The 20,901-nt window shown below is 35.8% G+C and overlaps 1 pseudogene; it reads right to left on the bottom strand.

The window, feature by feature from the left end:
- Positions 1–10,577: 10,577 nt before the first annotated feature.
- The window catches only part of LOC149204762 (glutathione S-transferase U18-like), a 64,630-nt pseudogene continuing 54,306 nt past the window's right edge, over positions 10,578–20,901 (bottom strand).

The following is a 20,901-nucleotide window of genomic DNA, read 5'->3' as shown; positions in this document are numbered from 1 at the left end:
TTTCTTAGATTAATTTCCTTAGGCATAAGAAACAAAACCCCAAAACAACATAAAAGCATACTCAACAAAGTAAGAAACAAGGTTAACTAAGCACATATTGTGCACCACATTTCATCAGTTTACTAACCCCGGTCAATAATTTATGTTAGCAATTTAAGACATTAAATTGACTGAACATGTAGTATAGAAGAGAAAGTTTAGAAGAAACTAATAAGCATAAGTAAACATTATTTCATTAGCTCAGGAAGACATAAGCATAACTATGAAACCCAGATAACAGAGCTTAAAAAACAAGAATTCTGCATATTTCACCGAAAGGAATCCATATAAAGAAGAGATATCATGTGGATGAAGATATCTCAACCATTAAAATATAAATAAAATGAAGAACAGACACCATGAACTCACTGGGCTAGAGTTCCTTGAAAATAGCTTCAACATGTCTCTGTATTAGCTGAAAAGATGATTACATGCCAACGTCTTTCACAAAAAGTTCAACCCTTCTCTTTGAAAGAGAAATCATACATATAGACTCTCCTAGACCACTTTCCCACCTTCAAGAGTCAAATTACTTGGTGGAGGAGCTAACTCCAATATCCTCTCAACCAATAGGTGAGAGTGAGAAGGTGAAACTCAAACACTTCATGGAGAGTTTGCTTCTTTTATGAGGCCTAATAAACAAAAAAAACAACCTATGATGTACATTTATTCATGTCTACATCACCTAGCCTCGAAAAGAGTACCATTACATAGAGAATCTTGACTTTGACTAAGTCAATCTAGAATCTAGAAACTTTACACAATGAAATTTACAAATTAAAACACAGAAAAGTGCACAAGCGCAACGCAAACTTTGTGCTGATTGTGAGGTGCCTTCAAAGGGTCAAAATAAAAAAATGAGAGAATGGTCAACTAGCCCTTCAAGTCTAGTTTCTAGAACAATTTGAATTTATGAATTTGGACCATGGGAAGGCCTTCAAAAATCCATTCGCCCAAGGTCACTCCAGAAGCGCAACCCCTATCAAAAAATGGTCTAGAATGCTAGTTTTTTGCCACTTTTTTGCATTTTTCTCCGAAACTGAGTCACCTCTGAAAAATTTGAGGAAATGGGTTTTTAGAGGATGGAAAGAGATTTCAAAAATGTATACCTTTCCTCAAATGGAGGCCTGAGGAAAATGGAGCAGCTGATTTCCTGAATTTAGCCCAAAAATTCTCAAAAAACTCAAAATACTCATAATTTGCTCAAAATTGGAGGGAATGTGTAAAAATATGTTTGTTAAACCTTCATAGATGCTTCAGCAAGCATCTCTAAGTTTCCCCCATCCTTTTGGTCTTTTTTGGATTCTTAAGCTTGTTTTCATGCTGCTTAACCTTGGCATTGGCGATCATGTTTTGAGCTTGGTAGTGGTGCACCATATGTATGAGCAATTGATTATCCCTGTGTGCCTTCTCAAGCAGCTTCTCCAATTGTTGATTCACCCTGTTGAGCCGATACTCCTTGCCTTGATTGACCTTAAGAGCAATCCTATCCTCTAGGTCTAGGTCTTCATTTAAGAGAATGTGTTCTTCCTCTTCTTGCAATGCCTTCTTTAGGCCCCTTGTTCTTGGCCTTTTCCTCTTTCATGATAAAATCCTTTTCTTTGAGCTGACTATTCTCCTGTTCAAGGAATGATATGACATATTTTTCTCTTTCCATAGTGATTGTTAGCTCCTTGATTTGATATTCCTTCTCTTTGATTGTCTGTTGCATGATTGAAGTCTGACCTTCCGCCTCTAAATCAATAAACTCAAACTCAATTTAAATTGTGTCTTTATCCTTTGCTTCCGATTCCTGTTTTGTTAATGAAGAAGGCTTGGCCACTTTCTCACCATGAGAAACAAACACAAGTCCTTTTCATCTCTCGTATGTTTTGGTAACCTCAAGTCTAGGTGCCTTGGGAACCTCCTCTGATTTGTTTGATAAACCTACTTCCATAGGCTATGATGATGTGTCTTGGTGATGGCTTGGTGAAGCAATCTCATTTCATTTTTGAAACCCTAGATGATAGGAAAGGGGAAAAACAGTGAGGGATGAGTGAAAAATGAAACGATGGGTAGGTGGAGTTGATAAAATGGTAAAGGAGGTTTGAAAGAGGTGGATATGGATTATGGAAAACTTATGAAAATGAGTGGAAGAGAAATGAAGGAACAATGTGCTTGTAAAAGGAAGGAACAATGTGCTTGTAAAAGGGAAAAAGCAGAGCTTTTAGGGAAAGTGCCCAAAACCCCTAGGAATGAACTAGGGTTTCAATCTTAGTGAGGTAAATTTATGTTTTGAGGTTGATTGAGTGGTTTACATGGCATATCAAACATGTATAAAGGTGTAGGGTAAGATTTTACATGTTAAAAAAGAAAGGAAAATGGCCATCATCAACCCTATCTTTTTTGCATGAGAAATTCAATAAAAAACCCTAATTGAAGAAAGCTTTGCATGAATTAATTTTGAAAATTAAAAAGGTAAGTAAAGTGCTGTACTTACTTGTAGCTCAGCTTAGGATTGAAATAAAACAAGTGACAAAGCTTAAAAATTGAGTTTGGTTGAGTTTCAGGCAATTTAAGTTACTCTATCCCAAGCATAACGCAGTGTTCCTGAGCGCAGCGCCAGGCCTCCAAGCACAATGCAGTGTTCCTAAGTGCAGCGCCATTCCTCCAAACCACTTTTCGGGGACTTGAACTACTACAAATTGAGAGTTTGATAGCTCGTCGGAACGCTCTTGAACTCTGCTATAAGATAGACTCCTCCAACATGCAATTTGGACACTCCATCAGGTAGAAAAATTGATTTTCCCAAGGTCACTCCAAAACCTAGGGTGTCTCTAACAAAAGAGCAGCTCCAACGTAAAAAACACTTTCGGATGCCTTTCACTAATCCAAATCATGATCTGAAGGTACCATTGGAAAGCTTGTGATGTCTGATACACTATAGAGGCCTTAATCACTGCCAACACTTGTTCCAAACCCCTAAAAACTTTCTTCAAGTCAAGCTATCGAGAACTGCAGCAACTCTCCCGTAGCAAGTGTATTTTGGGACTTTCTTTAAAATCATAACCCCTGTGCATAAAATGAAGGAGGTTTTTGATACTTCATGTATAATGGATACAAACCTCGTTCACTTTTGTAAAATCCTTCTCCATTTGGTTGGAAACATATTTTGAAGCAAACATGTCCCTATGAGAAATAATGAGGCGAGGCAGTGTACTGCAACATTATCTTATTTGAAATAAAACATTACCTTTACCTTTATTTTGCTTTCCCTAAGCTGCTAACTCCCTTTACCCACTGGATTACATGATGGACATGCTTTTGTTTTGACCTATGGTATCATGATGACACATGGAGTGAAACCCTATACCATGACCTAAAATGAGGAATTTAACAATTTCATGACCTAAGACACTTAAATGAAGATATGATACCTCGAAGAAGACAATGACCATGATGAGTGATGAAGACCATGAGTGAGTGAAGGGAGAAGGAGTGACTTAGACACAACAACCAATGACCAAATTGTTATTTGAAGATTTACTGAAATGACAAAAATTTGACTTGACACCCTAACAAGCATAGTAAAAGCACATTTGATTCAGGTGACAGGCTAACAAGACTGACACTAACACAAGCAATTGCAACATATTAGATAAATATCAATGTTAGAAAGGGAATGCACTGATGATTTTTACATATTAAACATTAGAGCTAGTCATATTGAAGAGGATGTTGAAAAGGTTGGTCTCACCGAGGATGGTTGAAGATGCTCATCAAGCTACTTTTAAAGGAGAAATGAAGATAGCAAGAAAACGTAGTTAGAAAAGTAGACGAAGAATTTGTGCAAGGGGAAATAGACAACAAAGTGGCAAAGGAACATTTCAATCCTTAATAGAGGAAGGTGGAAGTTCAAGTAGTCAATTATTAACAATAGGACGTGACACTAGAGGAAGAATACCTTTCCCAAGAGGCATAGGTAGAGGCAACGATTATTAGCCTAGATGCTACATATGTGGAAAATTGGGAAATATGTCATTAGAATGTCCATAAGGTAATCCAACAAGTCAAATAAGTGCACATGTGAAAGAAGCAACAGAAAAAAGTGTAAATTCAACAGCAAATAAAGAAACCACTAAAGCAGGAGAATCATTATTGATCAAGAATTTTGTTTTGATAAGAATGAAGAAAGAAGCAAAGTAGTTGGAAAAGAAGAAAAACTTGTTCAGAACTGTATGCAAGTGAAATGATAAGTGTTGAAAAATTATGATTGATAGTGTTAGTAAAAATAATTTTGTTTCTACTAAGATGTAACAAAATTTATTTTTGAAGAGAATAACATTCCATAATATAAAGTATCACAATTGGAAAAAATACATCAAATTTTGGTGAATGAACAATGCAAGATGGAGTTCTAGATGGGTAGCTATAAGGATGACGTATACTATGACATAATTCCCATGGATGTATTTCATATTTGTTGGGAAGAAAATGGTAGTATGATAGAAATATTATTCATAGTTGTAGGAGGAACACCTATACACTTGACAAGAATGGTTAGAAACATGTCTTGCTACCTTTGCAATATGAAGGAGTAATAGAAGAAGTTTTTCCTAGTGTGTTGTTAATGAGTGGAAAATAGCTACTGCAAGAAGTAAAGAAAGAAGAATTACATTTTTCTTTGTTTGGTAAACCCAAGGTAATATTACTAACACAATATTAGATATTTTTCCTAAAAAATTAAAACTATTATGTTGGATGAATTTACTGATATTATTGTTGATTATTTCCTAAGTAATTTACCTCCAATTGGAAGCATTAGTCAACAAGGAACGTTTGAGTCCATGTGTTGTTCTTCCAATACTTAGTCCAAATAAGGATGGAGGATGGAGAATGTGTATTAATTCCAAATCCATCAATAAAATAACAATAAACTACATATTTCGACTTTCACACATTAATGATTTAATTGCTTTTTAAAGTGGAGCCAAAAATTTCATTAAAATTAATATAAAGCGTGGATGCCATCATACTAGGATTAGAGAAGGGGTTGAGTGGAAGACAAATTTCAAAACAAAATAATGGATTTTATGAATGGTTAGTGATTCCTTTTGGTCTCACTAATGCCCATTGCACTTTCATGAGGTTTTCAAGGCATTTACTAACATGTTTGTTATAGTTTATCTAGATAATATTTTGGTATCTAGTCAAACGAAAGGGGACCATTTGAAACATCTCAAATTAGTCTTAAATACCTTATAATGAGAGAAATTATTCATTAATTTGAGGAAATTCAATTTTGTGAAGAATAAATTGGTATACTTGGGTTTTGTTATATCCGAAGATGGTTTGCAAAGGGATCAAGATAAAGTTAAATCTATCATTAATTGGATTGTTACGGAAAATGTCTTTGGGGTGAGAATATTTCATGGCTTAGGAATATTTTATATATATTTTATTATAAAATTTAGTAGAATTTGATCTCATATTATAAATACAATGAAGGAAGGCAAACAACCATTCAAATTGCCTATAATAGCTAAACACAATTTCATATTGTTAAAGAAAAACATAATGGAACAACTTGTCCAGGCCTTCCCAAATTTTAATAGATTTTTTCAAGTTGAGACAAATGCAAGCGAAATTGTTATTGGAGTTGCTTGAGTTAGGAGGGAAAACCAATTTCTTATTTTAGTGGAAAATTGAATGAAGAAAAATAGAAATATTCCTATTATGATAAAGAATTTATGCCATAGTTCAAGCCTTAATGAAATAGGGAAATTATCTAATGCCCAAGGAGTTTAATTTGTATACTCATAATCATGCTTTGTAGTTTAACAAAAGTCAACCAAAGTTGAATCAAAGACATGCCAAGTGGGTAGAATTTCTACAAAATTTTACATTTTTTATTAAGCCCACAATTGCTACATCAAACAAGGTAGTTGATGCATTAAGTATAATTAATTTAACTTTAAATGAATTTCAAGTTAACTTTTTTGGGTTTAATGAGTTAAAAGAGATGTAAATAGGTCATGCAAGTGTTTTAAGGATAAATATGCAACCCCTGAAAATGTTGTTAGCAATAATAAAACATAATGGTTGAGTTATATGGTTTAAGAGGGATTGTTTATTAAAGATAAGAATATTTTCATACCAAAATGCTCAGTGAGAGACAATTTGGTAAAGGAAAATGATATTGGGGGATTTTATTCAGACAAGATAAAACAACTGATTTCTCGAATGTTTTTTATTTTTAGCAAGGTATGCAAGCTGATGTAAAATATTTTTTGACAGGTACAGAGTATGTCATCATGCAAAAGGAGGGACTCAGAATGTAGGTCTATATAAGCCATTGTTGATTCTAGTTAGACCATGGGTCTTTGTATGTATGGATTGTGTTTTGGGGTTGCCTAAAGCACAATTTGATAATTATACTATTTAACGTATTGTGGAAATATTTTCAAAGATTTCACATTTAATAGCTTGTACAAATATTAGTGATGCAACTAATGTTGCTAATGTGGAAATTTATCGTGGTCAGGGAGATCCTAATCCTCCATTTTTAGTGCAGGTATGAATCCTAACTGTGCGCCTTCAAACGGAAATTTCTCCCGTAATAGCGGCATCAAGAACATAAATTTTCTAGAATTAGTATCTTTCGAGACCTTTGCTTTTCCCTTTTGTGGAGGGATATACTTCGGGAGCCCAGTGATAGGCTCGCCCTCCTCAACATCCAAATCTTCAACCCCTCCGCGAAGCTCCTCTTCATCTAGATCCAGGGCTTCAAATGGTTGTTTGGCCTTATCCATCTTCCCTTTCTGTCGAACCTCAGCAGGGTTCTTCCTTGGTGACTACCTCACCGGTACATCCTATGGTTTCTTCTGTTTTTCCTTGGTAGCGGATGGTTTAGGCCTAGGCGACCTCGGCACCGTAGGCACAAACGGTGTAGCTTCCATCGACGTGACTTCATGGGCAACGGCTTGAGAGACTACGACATCAGAACTTGAGCTTCTGCAAGATTAGTTGCATACATTTTCTCGAAGATGAGCTCACGGTTCCACTCAGGTAAATTTGTGAATTCCGACTGTGACATAAGTACCTCCCAATCTTCTCGGTTCATAAATTTTAGACAACATACCTTAAAAATAATTTCCAGTAGGCAAAGTGTTCTACTGCAGGCCAACATGTCAGATTTATAGGTAATTTTGAATTCAAATATGACCTTTCCCTCCAATTTCTACAAATAAATGCATCTTTGGCGACATATTGCCAAATATTTGCGCCATAAATGAATCCAATCCGCTCCTCCTAACAGGATTTTTGCTATCCAATCAGCTATAGTGCATCCAACGACTATTTTTTGACTCATCTGCATGACACGATCCTCTATGGTGTAGCCTTCTTGGTGCAACTTCTCCTGGCACATTATTGGCTTGCCTCATGCAGCCCCATTACTTCGTTTTCTTAGTCTTCAAGCAGTGTAGTTTATAGTCCCATACTCCCTTGTAGTCGCCTAGAGTACTAATACTGTCCTACCGTCATACAGTCATTGGGAAGGGGCAGGATCCCCTTGATATAACTTCAGTCTACTCCCATTGACTCTTCCCGAAAATATTTCCCCATTCAACTTTGCGAGTTAAACTGGGCCACCATCTGTAATTTCTTTGACTACATAGGGCCCCAACCAATGCATTTGAAACTTCCTAGGGGACTTCGTGAACTTGCTATCATAAAGTAAGACCAAATCATTCACTTTGAAGGTGTCGATCATGCCATGTCGTTTCGCACTCCTTTTTCACCTGTTAGTGAAATCCTGCTAAGAACCTATATTCTTCTCACTCCAACGATTACGCGAGGCACTCCTCCATAGTCTCGCGGTCCGCCATATCATTCAATGCTGCAATCCGCAAGCTGGGCACAATATATTCCACAGGCATTACAACATCTATGCCATATACCATCTTGAACAGGGTTTGTCCAATCAACTTCTTACACGTCGTCCTATATGCCCATAGGACCACCGGTATGTGCACATCTCAATCGCTTCTATTTGCGTTGCAGAACTTCATCAATGTTTTCTCGAAGATTTTATCAAACGCTTCAACGGACCATTTGGCTGAGGATGATACAGAATACTCTTTTGATGATAAACATGATACTCTTCGAGCATCACGACAATAACTTCATTCAGAAAGTGGATACCGTTGTCACTCATCAGTATCTTAAGACACCCAAAACTTGTCCAAAGATCTTCATAATGAAGATTCCCAGTTGTTTTTGTTGAATGCAATTAACGGTTTTTGAAAGAATGCCAATACAGATGCAATCAAGGAAATTGCTTTGGTTTTGAAAGCTTTATATGATGATGACATATTAGAAAATGTTGTTTTCCAATGGTATGATAACCATACTTTGGGTGCCCAAGGCAATAACTCTTTAATGTGGAAAAATGTTAAACCATTTATTGGGTGGCTCAAAAGTACGGAGTCTGAATCTTAAGAGGATTAGTTAGTGAACTAAATATGTTTGACCATTTTAAGTTGTATCACCAAAGAGATTAGTGTAGTGGTTCCAAATTGCTGAAGCTTTTATGTCATGAAGCTTCCTGTCTACACTATGCAACCAAGTTGAATGGTGGTATTTTTTGTGAACAATCAATTTCCACCAAATTTTTCCATCTGATATCAATCACCAAAGGATTTTCACCCCCAATTACCTAATTCAATATCTATAACAATTTTTTTTTATATATGTGAACATATTATGTTGGTTATATATATATTGATGACTGTTTAGTGATACATGAGGTTTCATCCCCTGGAACTGTGTCTTCCATGCATCTTCCTAGCATTTTTGGAGTGTACCTGTTCATCACTCTTATCATCAATACATTTGAAACCTTAATGACCTGCTTCCATGGAAGCATAATTCACCTTTCATTCTTTCACGATGGCTCCTTTGGTGCAACATCTTCTTTCTTCTACGCTACTCTTTCCTATACTACTGCCTTATGGCGTTTCAATTGCAACATGGGGTGCAATTCCTAGTGGTAACATTTTAAATGGGTCAAAAGATGTTACAACACTCCCTTTGGTCATGGATGGGTTAAGACAAATAGATTGTAGGGTCCCCTTGAGGGTGACAAATCCATGATAGAGGCACAATTTTGTAGCATAATACAAAATTCAAAATCTTGAGGCTGTTGTCAACACTAAGGTGTCCAGGCCAATATTCCAAACTCTTATATTTTTCCAACATATAGTCTCGCATTCCCCCCAACTTGCACAACACATGTAAATGTACCCCCTTTTATGCTTGACAACCCTAAGTTCCATCTTCTTGAGTTGTAACCTCTCTCCTCTTTTCTCTAACATTTTTTACAATAGTGATATATTTTATTAATTAGTTTTTATTTATATATTACACTACAATCTCTATGGCATTTCATCCTCATAGGCTCTGCAACCCAAATATATAACATGAAATTCAAACCAAATCATATTAACCCAAATATATAACATGAAATTCAAACCAAATCATATTAACCCAAATATATAACATGAAATCCAAACCAAATCATATTAGTCTAGTGGCATAATCATCACATAGAGCACATTTACATTTACAACTTTTGGATCAACATGGGGGTATTACAAACAAAGAGACCATGGTTGAGTTTAGAAAATAAACTGAGAATAGGTGCAATTCTATAGAGTCAAAGACTAATTAGTTGGATGTGTTGTAAACTTTGACTTTTATGGATCAATACATGGGGCATTAATGTGGACATGCAACGAAATAAACTACTAACATAACATATATGTATTACGTTTTTGGTTGTGACAAAATTGTAATAATGAACATGCTACAATATAGTTGAACCAACGCAATACAAACATTCTAAGTCCCATAAAGACAAATTAGGTAACCTCAATAAATTTTATTAGTACTGATTTGATTTCATTGTTTAATAATCATTTTGTATCATATAAATTTGAATAATACAAATTAATTTAAAAATATAAATTATAATATAAATAATTTTCTTTATTATTTTTCTTTATGTAAATTAATTTAAAGTCTAAGAATGTTATTAAGCTATTACAACTTTTCACGAGCAATACCACCACTATCATTATTCTCATTCTCATGGGTATCGTAGATGTTTCGTGATTTTATGCAACAAACAGACAGTAGCAGAACCAAAGTCACCTTCTTTTTAAGTGGCTTCAGTGAATGATCTCTTTTAAGTCACATTCTGATTACTATTATCAACCGTTCGATTGCAATATGGTTTGTATTATATTCGTAATCAACGCAAACTGAAGAACGAAGGGCAATTGAAAGCTACGCTTGCATTTCATTATGGTTTCTGTTACAATGGTAATCAACGCACATTGAACAGGGTAATGCCAGCTACGGTGTCGGAGAGATTCACCAAAAACTTTTTCAGAATAAATCAAAGCATATTTAACAGAGGAATGCTAGCTATAGTACCGGCGAGATTCACCAAAACATTATTCAGGCTAATTAACTAAAGCAGCTAGTCTTCAAGATTTCAGGAGCTGAATCTCACCAAATTAATCAAAAACCAAAGACTACCAATAACACCCATCTTAAATATAATCTATCTATCTCTGTCCTTATTTTATAAGGAAGGCATGGTTTGCCCTAATTGGCAGTAGGTGGAGATATCATACTGGCTCTCCGAGCGCATAAATATTCCGCGTGCTTGACGGGATCGGGCATCACTTCTTTCACTCCATCAGATTTGCAGAATCGGTCCATCCATGCGGTCAACAACGGCATTTTCTTTGGATCTATTAAAATGGTATTGGTAGCCTTCTCGAGGGCTTTAATAAACGTCGACATACCACCCAACGCGATGTCAATCCCGTCATCACTTCTTTCACTCCATCAGATTTGCAGAATCGGTCCATCCATGCGGTCAACAACGGCATTTTCTTTGGATCTATTAAAATGGTATTGGTAGCCTTCTCGAGGGCTTTAATAAACGTCGACATACCACCCAACGCGATGTCAATCAAGCCGATCTCATCCCCTCCAAAATACGCTTTTCCTGCGAAGCAGCGGTTGGTTCGCAGAGCTTCCTCTATCAAAAGAAAGTTTGTAACACTATCTTCCACTGCTTTCTGTAGCTGCTCGCCTTGGCCAAAGAAAGCTGCTCGCATAGATGGAAAGAGCTGAGCGCACACATAATTGGAAAGAGCTGAGGATATTGGTGACGAAATATTTAAAACATAATTGGAATTTTGGAAGACATAAATTTTCAAGAGACGAATGCCAAATAAAAATGAGACATGAATGCAGGTGATTTCTAATGAATGAATTAAATTACCTTATCGTCTATAAACGCAGCCCAAAAGCGAGCAATGGCTCAGTCATATGGATCTTTGGGCATAAGATTCGGCTCCTTAATGTCCCATGCCTCCTCGATGTATTGCACAATAATCATGGATTCACAAACAGGCTTTCCATTGTGCACAAGCACTGGAATCTGCTTATAAACAGGGTTTGATTGCAGCAGCAGCTCGCTCTTAGTTTTCATAGTTTTCAGATCCTCTTGGATGAACTCGTAATCGATACCTTTAAGAGCGAGTGCTATGCGAAACCGCACCACGAACGGACTCAGAGTCGCACCTAACAGCTTCACTTGTCCCTTTTCTCCCTCCCAGCTTCACTTGTCCCTTTTCTAGCTTAAATTCAACAAGATTACATATATTTTTTAAAATACATATTGACCTAATAAAAATGAGATCAGAAAAGAGAAAATAATACTCGAAAATATAATGATGAAAAAACTAAAAACTAAATTATATTTTCTAATTTGATTTTGCTAAAAACATTAGAAAATATGAAAGAAAACAAAATTATTTAAGGTTAAAAGTATACTAATAGTGTGAGCACCATTAAAAATTTCAAAAGGGAACAAAAAAATTTGAAAGGAAAAGAATAGTCCACTCCAACACATGACTAAGAGAACACATGACTGAAAAGACACTGCAATTACTATAGGCATAATTCCAAAGGATGTTATAATGTAAACAAAGAGTGAATACATATAGGCATAATTCCAAAGGATGTTATAATGTAAACAATGAGTGAATACATATCATATCTTGCGAAGGAAGATTTAATGAAACATATCAAAATATAGAATATGATTGATTAGAAAGTCAAAATGAAGGAAGAAAAAAAATTGTCTTAAACTTGTTTTTATACTCCATAAGCAATACAAATTATAATTAGAGATGGTGTAGTTAAAATACAATAAGAGAAAAAATAGAGTTTGATGTTTAGAAGGGTATTGCTAAAATATGAAACCTCAAAGATCATTTTTAAAATCAGAAAAACAATACTTGTAAAAGTAATTACCAAAGTTAAGTGTAAGTTTTGTGGTAAGAACAAAAAAATTGTTTTCTTGTAAATTTTTGTCTATCCTTGGCCCAATTGCATATAGAGTGTCTTGGTTACTATTGATTCATAATGTCATTATGTCAAGACAATGTATGGTTAATTTGTAGTTTCTAAATTATTGTCCTAGAGTTTAACAATGGATGCATGTCAAATAGTTGTTACACAAATTATTAAGTGTGAATGCATCTTGAATTGGTAAGTAATGCACATAAGTATTAGGAAATGGAATGTAATGGAACATATAGGAATGAAATATAGCATTATCATTGCCCATCTAGACATTTTGGGCATTATGAGAGGATTTCAATCTATGGTCTAAGACATATTGATCTGCGGTATTCAACTTGAACCTTGTACTCTTTTCTCTAGTGTTTTTCTTGTAGTCTCTTCTCCTTTCTCTCGATTGTGAGACAGGTTTAGATGAGCATCAAGGCAAGGGAGTTCTCCCCTCCTTACAAAATATAGTGACACATAAATCTATTTAGTCTAGTGAAGAAGTGATTCCCCTAGTAGCAGTACCAGGTCTATGAAGACGTCTATTCTTGGCAATAAATGGTAAGCTAGTATGTGGGGACAATGCATTCCAAATGCCTCTAAAAACCCTTGATTTTTCATTCCTCCTAAGTGTTTGGAGGATCACTGCAAATGTATGCATGATCATTCTTACATCTACAAATTTATGGGTGGTTGTTCCTTTGAGAAAGATTTGGAATGATGGATTCAACAGACTTGGCAGCCCAAGGTTGAAATTGACCTTTGGTTGGGTTCGAAAGGTTTTTTTACAATTATTTTTACAGATTTGGAGGATAAAGACAAGATTTATGATGGGAGGGTTGTACTTTTACAACAATGTCGGTTTCCATATCCATTATTGGGAAGCTTTTCTTGACCCAGATAAAGACGATTTTTTAACAAAAGCTTTTCTTGAAAATGGCCATTTGGTCAAGGATTATCGATTATCCAAAGCAGGACCAAGTTGCTGGTGGAGCCATTGGAGATGATGGCTTTACTAGGGCTATAACACGAAGGAGAACTCAACAAGGGCGTGCTCCTCTGATATCTTTGCAATTTTGAGATAAAAAATACTTTTTTGACCCTTGAGACAATGGCATAAGATCCAAATCTTTCAGATGACACCCCAATGTCTGAGCATGAATAGATATCATTGGGAGATAAATTAAAAGTGAAATATTTAGGATGGAATGGTTAATGAATAAGAGTTTGATTATTTTGATTTACTTGATATTGAGGAAGTAATAATGTTGACCAAGAAAGCCTCAAAAGAATGTTGGGTGAAGAACGAGTCTTAACTGATGTGTCGAATAACTGGGTAAGGAATAATTTGGGCGAATTAACTAAGGAAAATTGTGAGTAGTAGACCATAGCCTATATTAATTGGAAGACCCAACAATGACAATCCTTTGGAAAAGGACAAGAAGTGTGATCCCTTAAGGAGTTGAAAGATAAAGGGAATGATATTGTGGTGAAAGGCTTAATGAAACACTAAAAAAAAATGTCATAAATCAAACAAAGAGATGTTGCAAAATATAGGCAAGTAGTTGGTTAACTCTGTCCAAGTAGATGCCATCCCAAAGTTCTATTCTTAAGCTCAAAAATATCAATCATGAAGATTCTGACATGGAACTTGTGGGGATTAAATAGTAAAGGGAAACAACAATATCTTAGGGAGAAAATAAAGAAGGAGAAACCAACTATCGTCATTTTGCAGGAGACCAAAGTTTGGTGGGAAACGTTGCTTGTCATCAGTGACAAATGTTGGAGGGGGCATCACGCTATGACCCTTGATGCAAAAGGAAGTGCAGGGGTTTGGCGTTTTATGGAATCCCTTGGAAGTGGTTGTCCAGGATTGGATGGCAAGTCCTTATATTTTATCATGTATGTTCGTGTATCTTGGTTTTACCGAAATTGTCTCTCTAAGTAGGGTTTATGGTCCCTCCATATCTGGAGATAATTTTCTTTTTGGGAAAGCTTTTGGCGACTAAACACTATATTATTGATCTCTTGTTTATTGTAGTTGGAGATTTTAATTTGATCACATCTCCTAAAGAGAAAAAAGGTAGTATCTAGAAATTAGATCCTGAATCAACTTCTTTTGCTCACTTTATTGAGCAGGTAAAGTTGGTAGATACCCCCACCATCAATGGGAATTCTACCTAGAATAATAGGCATGGTGGATCGAACCAAATTTGTAGTAGGTTGGATTTCTTTCTTCTATATGAAGAGGTTTTGCACAATGATATTTTTGTGGAAGCAATAATTTTACCTTCTCTTGGATCAGACCAATGGTTGATTCTTTTGGAAGTCGATTTAAAGGAATCCCCTAAGAATTTCCCCTTCAGATTTGAAGGGTTTTGGTTACATCTTCCAGGTTTTGTAACGCAACTACATAAATGGTGGTTAAAGATTTTTGTACAAGGTAGGACTAAAATGCACGCTCTCCAACTTAAACCTAAACATTTCAAAGCATGGATTAAATTTTGGAATAAACATAATTTTGATAACATTTTTGAACATAACAACTTATTAGAATAGAAGACACCACAATTAAAACAACATATAATTCTTGAAGGACTTTCTCAAGAACTTATTATTGAAGAAGGTCTAACACTTCATAAACAAGAGCACTGCTAAAAAATGAAGAACTCCTTTGGAAACATAAATTGAGAGTAGAATGGGTTTAGGAGGGTGAAAGAAATTCTAAATTTTTTCATAGATCAGTGTTACAACACTATCATCATAATAGGATTTTCTCTATTAGAGTAGTTGTTGGGGATCACAAGATTATGCATAATGATATAGAGAAAGAGTTGGTTTTTTATTTCCATAATATCTTATTAGATATCTCTTATAAGAAGAAAGTCGATATTATTGAAGTCCTTAAATTGATCCCTTCAATTGTTAATAAGAAGCAGAACAATGCATTAATGTGACCAATCTTGTTTCGTGAAGTGGAGATGGTTGTTATGGAATTGTCGAAGAATTAATCCTGAGGACCTGACAGTTTAACCTCAAAATTTTTTAAAGTCTATTGGGATTTCTCAGGAGATGAGATTTATGAACTGGTGGAAGAATTGTGACAGACTTGGGAGATATGTGAGGGCCTTAATTCCACCATTTTCACTCTTATACCTAAATTAGGTTTCTCTGAGGACCCTATCAGATTTAGACCTATCGCATTGTGTAACGTTATTTATAATATTTAATCGACAATAATTATGAAATGTTTGAAACCATTACTTTCAAGTTTTATCTCTCCAAAACAGACAAGCTTTGTTGAAAGTAGAGAAATTGCGGATGGTATCATCACTACTCGGGAATTCATCCATTCTTTGAAGTCTTCAAAGTGTCTAGGCATGATGATTAAATTGGATTTATATAAGGCCTATGATAGACTCAATTGGGAATATTTATTCATTATCCTCACTGCTTTTGGTTTCTCAGATCAATGGATTGCATGGGTACGATCTCTTATAACCTCCTCTTTTTATTTTATTATGGGTAATGGTTCCTCGTCTTACGCTTTTAAATCTTCAAGGGGGTTGCAGCAAGGTGATCCTTTATGACCATCCCTTTTCATTCTGTCCATGGGAGGGCTTGGGATATTTTATAGTCATTTTTGTTTATGGGGTCACATTTTTGGGTTACGATTGTTTAGAGCTAACCTTACAATTACACATCAACAGTTTATTGATGATGTCTATAACCACCCCTCCCAAATTTACCCAATTTCACAAGATCGTGGGGGTAAACATGAGACAAGGATCACTATGACATGACCCAACCTCCAAGTTCTAGTTAAGAAAGTGGGGCCTACAAAATGACCACAAACCGACACTCTACAGGGACTATAGACCACTTATGAGTTACACAACCACGCCAAGTGATCAACCCCTGAGTTGGAAACATTTTTCACTAACATATCACCTCAACTTCATGCACAACAAGGAAAGGGTGTGATTATAGGCCTCCAACTGCACACATAGGCCTGCTTACATGCGGTTATGGCCTAAATTCCCAACTTCGATCATGTGGTCCTAAGACCTGTGCCACCTTTTCAGGCCAACATATAGACCACTTCCCAGAAGTTATTGTAACATTCCATAATCATAATTTACATGATGGCAAAGCTAAGTATTCAAAAGTGAATTATAAACCTGACCTAGACTGCCTAGAACACACTAGAAATTTCATTAAAAATATGGGAAACATGTAAGCTATAGGTCATGAATCTAGATCTGATCATAAACTGATAGTATTCATCTCATAATCACCAAGAAGACTCCAAGACTTCTCTAGCTAGCTGCAATAACACCTCTTAGAACTTGCATTCATTAACCATTCAAATACTTATCAAAACATGACAAGAACCATAGATAACATACATCATATAACTAACATATAACCATAATGGATACCATGGAAAATAATTCATAACATCAACATCATAATCAATACATTTTGTCATAAATCAGAGTAGGAAAATATATCAACATGTGAAAATGCCAACCCAATCAGGGACTTCCATGTACCACCTGACCATCGATTGGGATGAACCAAATCTCTCTTTTAGCCAATCACACCTGCGCTATATTCTAAGCATAAATGTGTGATCTCATGGAATGAACCAAAGAAAAACCAAACCAGGGCTTCCCTAGGACAAACCACCTCAACCCTCAACCATATTGATTCTACCTCTACGATCTGGAAATCACTAACATCAACCAGATTGGTCACTACCCAAGTTTTCCAGGGGTCAAGGAACTAGTAAATCAACCCACAAATTTCCCAGGCTATAGAGCATTTGTTCCATATAAAGCTCTATGGACTAGTAACTGAGTCCACCAAGGACTCTAGAGAATTTGTCCAAACTAACGGCTTGAGGAACTAGTAACTCAACCCAAGTTGTTCTAGAGCTTCTAGAGAATTTGTTCCAACCCATAGCCATAAAAAATGTAAGCACCATTCAGAAAAACAAGTGAAAAACCGACAACACCATGGTTATCTAATAAATGGAAAGGAAAGACTAAAACCAAAGACAACACATAACCTAAGAATCACATGCATATATAATGCATCCAGAAATCAACAAGGAAATCACACATGCAACTTTTTACCTACAAAACAATCCAGTTGTAACCGTTGATTGAGTTTTTCCCTTGTGCTTTCCTGCTTTCCTTCACCTTCTTTCTCCAGTCCAAGTGAATACTAGGGTGCTCCAAGCATACTCCAAGAATTCTCTAAGTGTGCAGGAGTATGAGAGAGCCAAGATAGACTGAAAAAGGTTGTGAACTCATCCTCAGAAGCCTTTTTATCATTGAGCCCTCTATTTTCTTCATTTTCCCTCATTTTTTCCTCTAATTGCCTTAGCATGCAAATTTGTGTCTCTTCACATTCCTTTTATCCTATTCTCCATTATTTTCATAAATAAATGCCAATTATTGTCGCTTTTCCTTTGCCAATGTCTTTGCTAATTTCCATATCTATTAATTAATTACAACTGATGCCCACTAAAGTGTTTATCCCAACATTCAACTTGGGATATGTGTCCCATGACCTTGGTCTTATTTTATTTACATAGGAAAGCAACGAGGGGTTGTTACAAACCCATCCCTCTTAGGGAAACACCATTGTCGGTCTTCGATGACAAATATGACCAACAAACCACTGAAAAACAAAACAAACTGCCCATGGAGCTTTATGACCCAACTCGATGCAATATTTACAATGACATCCTGCTGAAAGACAAAACAAACATACTGCTTATTGGATCTTCATAACATAACCCATTGCCAAATATCATTTACTTGAACCAACAAATAATGAAGTATATAAGTCCAACATTTGGTTAGTTATCTCCCATGTAGCTTCATGGAGCCCAAAGTGCTTTTGTTTCACTTTAAATTGATCGAATTCTCAGTTCCGGAGCATGAGTTGTTTCTACTGCAATATGCATTGTGGTTGTAGTTGGAATTCTCCCTGTGGTTCCACCTCCAATACATACCAGTCAATCACATGATCAATATCCTTCACATATCTCTTAAGCAATGAAACATGGAAAACATCATGGAATTTCACTATCGGAGGCAGTGCAAGTCTATAGGCCATTAGTCCAATCCTCTCAAGGATCTCAAAAATCCTGTAATACGAAGGTGCTAGCTTGGCACATGATCCAATCCCCAAGGAGCTGCTCATCGGCTTGATGCACAAGTACACATGCTCCCTAACATGAAACTCCTTGAATGCCTTGTGTTGATATGTATAAATCTTCGATTTGTCTTGTGATACCTTCAAATTCCTCTTAATAGCCCACACTTCCTCTTCTATCTCAGCAAATATATCCAATTCAATCAACACCATGTTCATTGGATCACTCTAGGTGATAGGATTATTACAACTCCACCTATAAAGAACCTCAAACAGACTCATCTTCAAGGACACATGATACCCATTATTATATGAAAAATCTACTAGTGGAAGATACTCTTTCCACTTCCACTGTCGATGAATGAAATACATCCTCAACATGTCCTCAAGAATCCCATTGATCCTTTTTGTTTGTCCATTTGTTTATGTATGGTAATTTGCGCTAAAAGTTGACTCTGTCCGCAAGCTTGTAAACAACTCCTTCCAAACCTAGAAGTAAACTTGACATCTCTATCTGATATAATATTCTTGGGGACACATTCTAATGTCACTATCTCCCTAAAGAAAATTTGTGCTACCTTGCTAGCTAAATTCATAGACTTCACTGATATGAAGTGAGCTACCTTACTTAACTTATCCACCACAAATACGATGGAATCATCCTACTTTGATGTCCTCGGAAAAACTATAATGAAGTCCATGTAAATGACCTCCCATTTCCACTCTAGAATTGGAATCCACTGTAATAAACCACCTGGATTCTTACACTTCTCATTTACCTGCTAACAGTCCAAACAACTCGCAACAATCTTAGCCACCTCTTTCTTAAAGTTTGGCCAATGATATAACTTCTTAACTGCTGTCAGAGTATTCTGATATCCCAGTTGACCTAAATATGGCTTGACATCAAACTCCCTCAATATAAGCTTCTCGAACTCATTGTTATCTGACACATAAATCATGTTCTTGAATCTGTCCAAGCCATCTCTCATGAGGTGATACTTCTCATCCTATCACCTTCACCCTACTGCTACAACCTATGCCTCAAATACTAATATCTGTCATTATGTTGTCCTACCTACAAGACCTAATCTTATAAATGTATCCCATATATATATATATATATATATATATATATATATATATATATATATATATATATATATATATATATATATATATATATATATATATATACCAAAATATCATTTACTTGAACCAACAAATAATGAAGTATATAAATCCAACGTCTGGTTAGTTATCTCCCATGTAGCTTCATGGAGCCCAAAGTGCTTTTGTTTCACTTTAACTTGATCGATTTCTTAGTTCCGGAGCATGAGTTGTTTCTATTGCAATATGCATTATGGTTCTAGTTGGAATTCTCCCGCTGGTTCCACTTCCAATACATACCAGTCAATCACATGATCAATATCCTTCACATATCTCTTAAGCAATGAAACATGGAAAACATCATGGATTTTCACTATCGGAGGCAGTGCAAGTCTATAGGCCACTAGTCTAATCCTCTCAAGGATCTCAAAAATCCTGTAATACGAAGGTGCTAGCTTGGCACATGATCCAATCCCCAAGGCGCTGCTCATCGGCTTGATGCGCAAGTACACATGCTCCTTAACATGAAACTCCTTGAATGCCCTGTGTTGATATGTATAAATCTTTTATTTGTCTTGTGATATTGAAGCGAACAAAGTTCCTTCTTAAGATTAATTACTCCGAAAGACTTGGAATATCAAATTATCCATTAAGGATATAAATATTATATTAAATAAAATGAATAAGAATGAATGAATTACAATGAGAACAAGAGGCTTGCTTATATACCACGCAAGTGTCTCTTCATGAAGAGTCATGTCCTATTAGACATGCCTCTTCAACCTAATTACTAGCTTAACTAACTATTATTTATGATTATTATCTTTTACATTATATTTATATTATTTATATATTTTATTCGTTACATTGCCTCCTTCCTCAAAGAGCTTTGTCCTCAAAGCTTGTCGATGAAAAAAGGCTTGATCTCTTTTTCGGCTTTGAAAGTCTTTCTCTCTTGGAACAGTCATCTTTGTCGATACAAGCTGATATGATCTTCTTAGTGACAAATAGAATTGTCGCACTGAGAAGGGATCAGACCATGCCAGATTAATCTTCTGTATAGTATTCTGATCACTGGAATTTTGTAACGACTTGTCAGTGTAAGACTGGATGGATGTTATGTCATTATTCTCTGAAACATTAATTTGTTGTCTTTGGTTTGAATGG

This window comes from Pinus tabuliformis, chromosome 1_2 (assembly GCF_031772625.1).
Source record: "Pinus tabuliformis cultivar Carrire ecotype Pingquan chromosome 1_2, CPIR1, whole genome shotgun sequence".
Lineage (NCBI taxonomy): Eukaryota > Viridiplantae > Streptophyta > Pinopsida > Pinales > Pinaceae > Pinus > Pinus tabuliformis.
The sequence above is the reverse complement of the archived record's forward strand: the minus strand, read 5'-3'. Positions and strand labels throughout refer to the sequence as shown.